Below are 8,213 nucleotides of genomic sequence, written 5' to 3'. Positions count from 1 at the left end.
CGTGCAGCTTGTTCATTTTGCAAATTCCTACAGATTGATCAGTGATAAGGCTATCTTTCTGCAACTCTTGGGTTGTTGCCAGAAAGCGATTGAAGAAACTTCATATCAGCTGAAAGTTGGATTGTCTACTTCATTTCCTATCAGCCCTGGGCCTTGAGCAACGGACTCGGTGTTCATAATATGAAACAGACTTATTTCCTACACCTATATAAGCTATAAATGCAGTTTGACTAGTGTAAGTTACTAGCGCTAGCTTTGCAATATTTTGTTTTATCAATAATGCTCTACATCCATGTAAAGAATGCATTCAAATTATCCAAACAATATTGGCCAGATGCCCTTCTCTCTCCCTCTCACTCGTTTGTCATACACATGCTACATATAACATGCTACAACCTAAGGCTTTGCTCAACGTAAACCTTTTGCTGCAACGTAAACTTACTTCTTCTCTGCTCGCGTTTTTTTCTTCCTTATTGATCTGCATTGCCTTCGGCGTTCTCCTCTGGTCACGTTCATCTTCTTGTTTTCTTCTTTCGATCCGGTTACGTTGCATTTATCTTCTTCCTATTTTTTTCGTTTTCTTCTTTGAGCTGCACTTCTGAATTGAAATGATGAATGACTCAACTTCAAATCAGTTGAATGAAAGCGATTTGGATTCTTCTTCTGAAACGAATTAAACTGACGAAGTTTGGATTATTCAATGTTGAATCAAATTGAATGGGATGTAATTGCTAATTTAAATTGAATTGAATGGACGGAGGTGTACTACAAATAAATTAATAATCTGTAAATTGTAGGCAGAGCTGTTTGAATTTGATTTTATATAATGGATTATGTTTCGTTCACTCAATACTATACAATTGTTTCACCATGAATACGCGTTCGGTTCATTATACAAAAAGTTGTTCGAATTTAATTTTATATAATGGAATATATTTCATTCACTCAATACTATATAATTGTTTCACCATGAGTACGTGTTCGGTTCATTATGCAGAAAGATGCTCGAATTTGAATTTATACAATGGATAATATTCCATTCATTTAGTACTATACAATTGTTTCACTATAATAACATATTCGGTTCATTTTTCTTCTGCACAATTCAAAACTCTTTCTCCTCACCTTCTACTGCTTTTTTACCAGAGAGAGGAGGAAAAGACAAAAAAAATACAGCAACAACAACAACAAAATAATGACAATAAAGAGAAAAGAAAGCAAAGAAGAAGAAGACGCTCCGTACGGAAACGAAAAGAAGAGCAGGAGAAGAAGAAGAAACGTGGGGAAAAGAAGCGTAAGGCAAGAATAATTTTCGTGTGTGTTGGGTGCGTGTATTTCACGTTTCATTTAATGGTATTAAATTTTTTTAATGTTGTGTTAATTTGGATAAACTTAAATACAAAATTACATGAATGTGTAGCATGACTGTTTGTTTATTTGCATTTCCATTATTTTGGGTTTACACCTTTTGCCACTTCAACTGCAGTAGGTCCAATCGAAATTAAACTAGCAAATGTTCAAATGGAACTTTTAAATTTTAGGTGTGACTTAATCTTTCGAATTTGAAAAAATATAAGGGATCAATTAGTATTAGTAGTGTAGCTAATTAAAAAAAATCCAAAAGAGTTAACTCTAATTTTTTGCACTCACTTTATTGACAACATGGTTCTAAAAATCAAACTGATCATCCAATTATTTTAGTTATTGGTTCACTTGTTTACTGAATCAATCGATTATACTGTAATCGGAAAAAATTATTTTATAATAAAATAATAAATAAATATTCTAAAATATAATTATAGTCTAATATAAATTTTAAAATATCTTCCAAATTTAAAACATTACAGCAATCAAAGTCTAATATAACCTTTGCCCTCGTCAATTATTAACAATTTATCATTCTTTAGTCATTATATTATTATTAAACTCATTAAGATAGTCACAAAAAACAAAACAAAAAAATCATTAACTTAACCAAACCAATAACAAATGTTCGATCATTTACTCATTTAATTAATTAAGTTAATTATTCAATTCATCTATTCCTTTATTGGATTAAAAACAATGAGCACAAAACACAATAATGTAGTAAAATTCACAGTGCTAGCAGTGAGCATAGACGACCACAACAACAGTGAACAGAGCTAATCAATAATCATTCAAAAGTAGTTTCTGAACAAAATATTCATCGAGCAAATTCATCTAGTGTAAATTTAGTCTTTGATAAGATATAGCAGTAAACTCACATAACATACTCAAAATGAAGTTTCTTTCAATATCAACTTAACTTCTATTAGAAAAATAGCTAATTTTACAACATGAAAATCACAACCACACAGTATCTAGTTCCTTTCGCACTTTGGATCAGCCATAACAAAATGATAAGCTATCACCAGTACAAAATTGAAGACCCCCAAGAAAACTGGCAAAGAAACCCAGATCTTATCATTAATCATCTGTAGCAAGATGCAAAAATAAATTCATGTCATTACCATCGTTTTGGACATTAAAATAGGTTTTTCGCTTTTTTCCAACTGATGGCACGTACAATTTGAACTGTGAATCTCATATACTGAATTAAAGAATAATTTAATCAATATTGATTCCTAAGACATGATCATATGGAACAACATCCATACATCAGAATTCAAAAATTAGAATCTTCTAAATTAACAAATCAGAATAAATTATAACAAAATCAGAAAACAAGTTGTTGCTTAGCAGTTTAAATAAAAATTTAGCAAATTAATAACTCAAAGCTTAGCAAAATCATCAATAATGCATCATAAAGGGAGGAGAAGAGTAGCAGTGAGCCAGAGACCAGAGAAGCAGAGATGCAGCCACGTTGTCCAGCCACCACCACCAGCGGCAGCAAGTGTAAACCCCGCTAAAATCAGTAAATAATTAGTCAATAAATTGAATTTTAATTAGGAAAATTAAAAATATGAATCCAATATCAAAATAGAATAGAGCTCTTCAAAACGAAAATTTTGATACCAATTTCATAAATTTTGGCCCAAAATTAGACCGGATAGGCCGAACCAGTTGAACCGAGCCTAAAACCGGATCCGTGGGTCCAACCAGACCCATAATTTAAAGGGGACAGAATCATTTTCTTCCCTGTTCAGCATCAAAAATGATAAACAGCGTTGGGGATGAAGAGAGCTTCCCTAACCCTCATCAATTCTTCCTTCCACCATAACTTCCCCGTTTGAGCTCCGATCGCCGCATCGTTCGCGGCCACGCGTCCAGCACGTCAAGCTCTATATTTTTGTCGGATCAATTTCACTGGTAAGCATAAATTTTATTTCAAAATCTCTATCCCCTTTCTAATTGTGAAATTAAACCCTTATGATGAAATCTTGCCCAATTTGGTGTTTTAAGTTCGATTTAGCTTGCGGAGCTTATTGGGCTTGAGTTGCTATGCGTGTGGGTACGGTAAGGACAATCTAAACCTAGCCAAATCTTGAATTTATTATGTAAAATCTGAATTTGGAATATATATGTGTATTAGGTGGGAATTAAGTTTATATATATGCATTGGAATTGAAAAGTAAGCATTTGGAGGCTTGGTGGTTATTGGAGCTAAGATTTTGGTTAACTTCTCAAGCTTGAGGGACTGTGTTTCTGACTAGTGTGGCTGCCTTGGACTAAATATAGCGATCGGCCAAGGTATGGTTTATGTTTCGCGTGTTTAATATATAAGGTTTTGTGAAAACTTAGGCTAGAGAATTATAGGATAAGTTGAAATGGTTTTATGCACTAAACAATTTGTTTTGTGACGTTGATGGTAAATTGATGATTAGGCTTGTGTTAGAATTAATGGATGTGAGATGATTGGCGATAATGAGAATGAGTTATTGGTGTTAATGAATATGTGTTATTAAAATTAATAATGGTGAGTTGATAATGGTGTTGGTATATGTTAATGAGATTTTGTGGTTATGGTTTGTTGATTGGTTAATGATGATTTCTGGGTGGTTATCAATGAATTGAGGAAATAAGTTAATGAATTTTAAAATGGTAGCTTGTGATTGGAAGGGTAGATTTTTGAATAATATATGAGATTTATGAATTGGAGTGAGTATTAATGTGTTAGTAGATAGTATTAATGAAATGGGGCTTGATATGTTGTAAATGTACAGGTTTTGTGGGTAAAGAATGTGAATTTGGTAAAAAGTGGGGGTTTGGTGTAATTTGGTAAAAAGTGATTTTTGATGAACTATGGAAGTCCATAACTTACTCAAATTTTGGATGCAAATGGGTTTGTTTTAAATTAAAGAATGTTTGATAAGCTTGAGATTGATATGAAGTTTGCAGAAAACCGAATTTTGTAGAGGAAGATATGGATACCGAAAAATCGGTGCGAAAAACTGAAATTTTGAATGTTACAGCAGAACCAGGTTTTTCGGTGTGTGCCCATGCACATTGTTGTACGCACGCACCCAACAGAAGCAGAAATTTACCTGCATATACGCACGTCTTTGTGCGCACGCACACCTGGTATTTTTCAGGAACTGTGCGTACGTAAGCTCCTGTGCAGACGCACACACCAGGATATGCTTTCTGTTAGTGGCGCTCGCAGGGACTGATACACACGCACACCAAGTGATTCCTGGCTGGTGTGGGCAAACACGCATTCGTGCACACGCACACGTTCTGCTTTCTTTTTGAGCTGTGGGCACGCACACATGTGTGCATACGCACACACTCTGTTTTCCAGCACTGATAACGAAATTTTTGTATGTCGATATAGAATTTAGTAGTGAATACAATCGTGAGTATAGTCTAATTGACACTCAAATCTCACATCAAACAATTCTACAATCTACAATCGAGAGTATTAATCCCGAGTCGTCCTCCCTTGGACTTGCATTAGAGTGCTCATTATTGCTTAGGAAGTCAAAGTCTTTTGTGATTTTTGAGAGTTGGTATGGGAGTGCAAGCTAACAAAGTTTAAACAACAAACAAACAATATTAAAGAACTTGGCCAAGGATGAGCATTGGAAGTTCCATCACCATAGCTTCCTTCAATTATGATAACAATTGAGTCTTGCTTCACTTAGTTGACCCCTAATTATAGAGGAGATTCAAGTGAAAGTAACTAGCTTGGTCACAAGTCCTAGCTTCACCCTAGGTGATGCTAGCTTTAGTGCACTCCAAGTCAATTAGCAATTCTTAATTCTCAATCAACAATTGACATCCACTATTCAAGTATCTCCAATAGTTCAATCCTTAAGCCAAGTGAAAGAATTTTACTCCATGGCTAGTGTTATCATTTTATCAAACATTTGGTGAGTATTCATAAGAGACATTATGAAATTGAGATGAAGAGTTGAAATCAAGAGATCTAAATCACACAATCATTAACAATTGAACAATTGCAAGTAAATGGATATGAAAATACCTCAATTCACTAGTCCAAATCCAAGGAACAAAGTCAAAGCTAGATCCAAAGTGAGAGGATCAAAAGAACACAAAATGAGAATAGGAGAAGAGTAGATCTACTAATTGCATCAAAGTAAAAGTGAATTACAATGGATCTCACTAAGAGAATCAAAGGAAAATTGCAATGGAGAATGAAATCCTAGAGAGAGGTTGGAGGTTCTCTCTCTACCCAAAATGTAACCAACTCTAGGAAAATATCTAAGAAAAAGTAAAAATGAGTGAATCCCCTAACCCCTTCAATCCTTGGCCTTCTTAAGCTTTTCCCGCCAAAGCTCTACCCCAAAACAGGGTCTCTAACTGCCTCCACGCTCTGGTCACGTGCTTTCTTAAAAAATCATGTGCGACCATCGGCGCGTACACGCACAGTACGCAAACACGCCCCTGTGGTAATCGCAATCCGCGCGCAGGCGTAACGCGTGCGGGCGCGTCCATGAGGATCATAGTTCAGCCGCTAAATGCGCCAACTCGTAGCTTGGCTCCTGGCTTTGGCTCCTGGCGGCTCAAATCTGCACAGACGCGCCATGTGCGTGCGTGCGCCGCTGCTGAAATTCCCAAAGCTTAATTTTTCCATGCTCCTTTCCTTTATGCGTGCTCCCATTCTCCCCTCCAAGTCATCCTTGCTCTATAAACTCTGAAACCACTTAACACACGGATCACACCATTGAATGATACTAAACGAGGATTAAAAATATATCTAATTTAGTGTAAAGGAAGCATGTTTTCATCCATGAGGCAAAATTGGGAAAGGAACACAAAATCATGCATTTTCATATGAATAAGTGCGTAGGATCATTGATAAAACCCTCAAAATCTATACAAGATAAACCCTAAAAATGGGGTTTATCAAGCACCTGTGTTTTTATATTCTAAACATGATTTTGAACTCCTAAACCTCCATTTTCGCCATGTTAACCCTAGATTTTACTAGCGAGCTTAGTAATTAGTGGAAGGTAGGAATTTGGGGTAACTTGGGAATAAAGAAAGAGGTAAAATATGATGAATTCTAAGGAACAAATGTGAATGTATGTGAAGTTATGATGCCATGACTTTGATGAATGATTAACTAATGATTATGAACATGAAATGGCTTATGAATGATGTTATCTGAGATACGAGTTTCCCTGGGTAATAGAATCGTGACTTGCCACCACGTGTTCCAGGTTGAATCTCGATACTCTGTTGACCCTACGTCGTAAGGGTGACCGGACACATATGAATTCCCGGATATGGATATCCCCCATTGAGTGATTAAATGATGAATGAATGTGAAATCTATGCATAGACTTATGGAGATGCGTGACGAGGGACAGTCTAAGGTTTTTGGACTTGTCGGGTTGGCGGGATAACCGACAGATGAGCCTCATCAGTCATAGGATAGGCATGCATCATGTGCATTTGTTTGTTTTGTCTGCTATACATTATTTGGGATTTCCTAACTAAAAATATACCCTGCTGACTGCTATATTTGCTATTTGTACCATCTGTTTCCTACTTGTGCGTGAAACTATTTGTTTGTTTGTCTCTGCTAATTCATGGATGATGGAGGATCGGAGGAAGGGTGGAACGGTTTGGTGTTTATGTTAGGTTTAAAAGTGAGTAAGTTTAAGGTAATTAGATCACCTATCCCCTTTTATGGCTTCTACTTAGAAATTAAGTTTTACAATCGTATGACGGAGTTCTAGGATTGCCTTTGGCATTCCCAGGACCTGATTTATTATACGCGTGGCACCTTTATCATGCTGAAAACCTCCGATTCTCACCTCATACTATGTTGTTGTTTTCAGATGCAGGTTGAGAGGCTCTTCGCTAGGCGTCTGGATCTTTGAAGCGGAGTAGTACCTAGATTATTTTGGGTTTCCAATTCGTATATATGTGTATATGTACTTAGCTTGCTCTTCAAGAAACTTGCTTATTTTCTTACTCATAGAGGTTACAGGAGAGTTAGGGCCTTATTTCTGTATTTTGGATGTTTGGGATACTATATATATATATATATGTACTTAGCTTGCTCTTCAAGAAACTTGCTTATTTTCTTACTCATAGAGGTTACAGGAGAGTTAGGGTCTTATTTCATATTCTCTGGCAAGCCTTGGCTTCAGGCTGAGTTAGGAGCTAGTTCCTCTGTATTATTGGCACTCTTGTGACTCTTTCGCTTATTCCTATCCTTAACTTTTTAGTTTCTTAACACGCAAGTAATCCTATTTCTTTAGCGTTGCCCCTTTTATTTTGCGATTTTGTTTTACCCGTTTTTCAAGGCTCCTAGTATATTATCTCTTTCCACTATTATATGTAAATATTTTCTGTAAAGAGGTCTGTAACACCATACTACCCCTGTTCTATGACTTAAGCGTAAAACTCTATGTAGTAGGGTGTTACAGCAAGCCTCATGATGATACTCCAAATTGACGATTTTGATCATGCAAAATTTAAATTTCAGAGGGATAGAGTCAGAGAGACTCAAAGATTATGACTTGAGAGAGATAAAAAGTTGAAAGTTTTTACATAGCAACAAAACAATAGCAAAGACCAAAAATCACATTCAACTAGGCCTGAAATTTGAACACAGAGGAGGGCGAGGGAGCACAAATGAAGGCCAGAACTTAAACTGAGATGAGGAAGAGGGAGCATGGGAGAACTGAGGAGGAAGACACAGGCGACGGAATTGGAACAAAAGACGGCCGCTAAACAGAGACGACGCGGCTGAACAAAAATGATGCGACACGACGACGAAGACGCTGAACCAGTGGAGACGACAGCTAGACCAA

This window comes from Arachis duranensis, chromosome 1, assembly GCF_000817695.3.
Source record: "Arachis duranensis cultivar V14167 chromosome 1, aradu.V14167.gnm2.J7QH, whole genome shotgun sequence".
NCBI classification, from domain to species: domain Eukaryota; kingdom Viridiplantae; phylum Streptophyta; class Magnoliopsida; order Fabales; family Fabaceae; genus Arachis; species Arachis duranensis.
Note: the sequence above shows the minus strand (reverse complement) of the source record.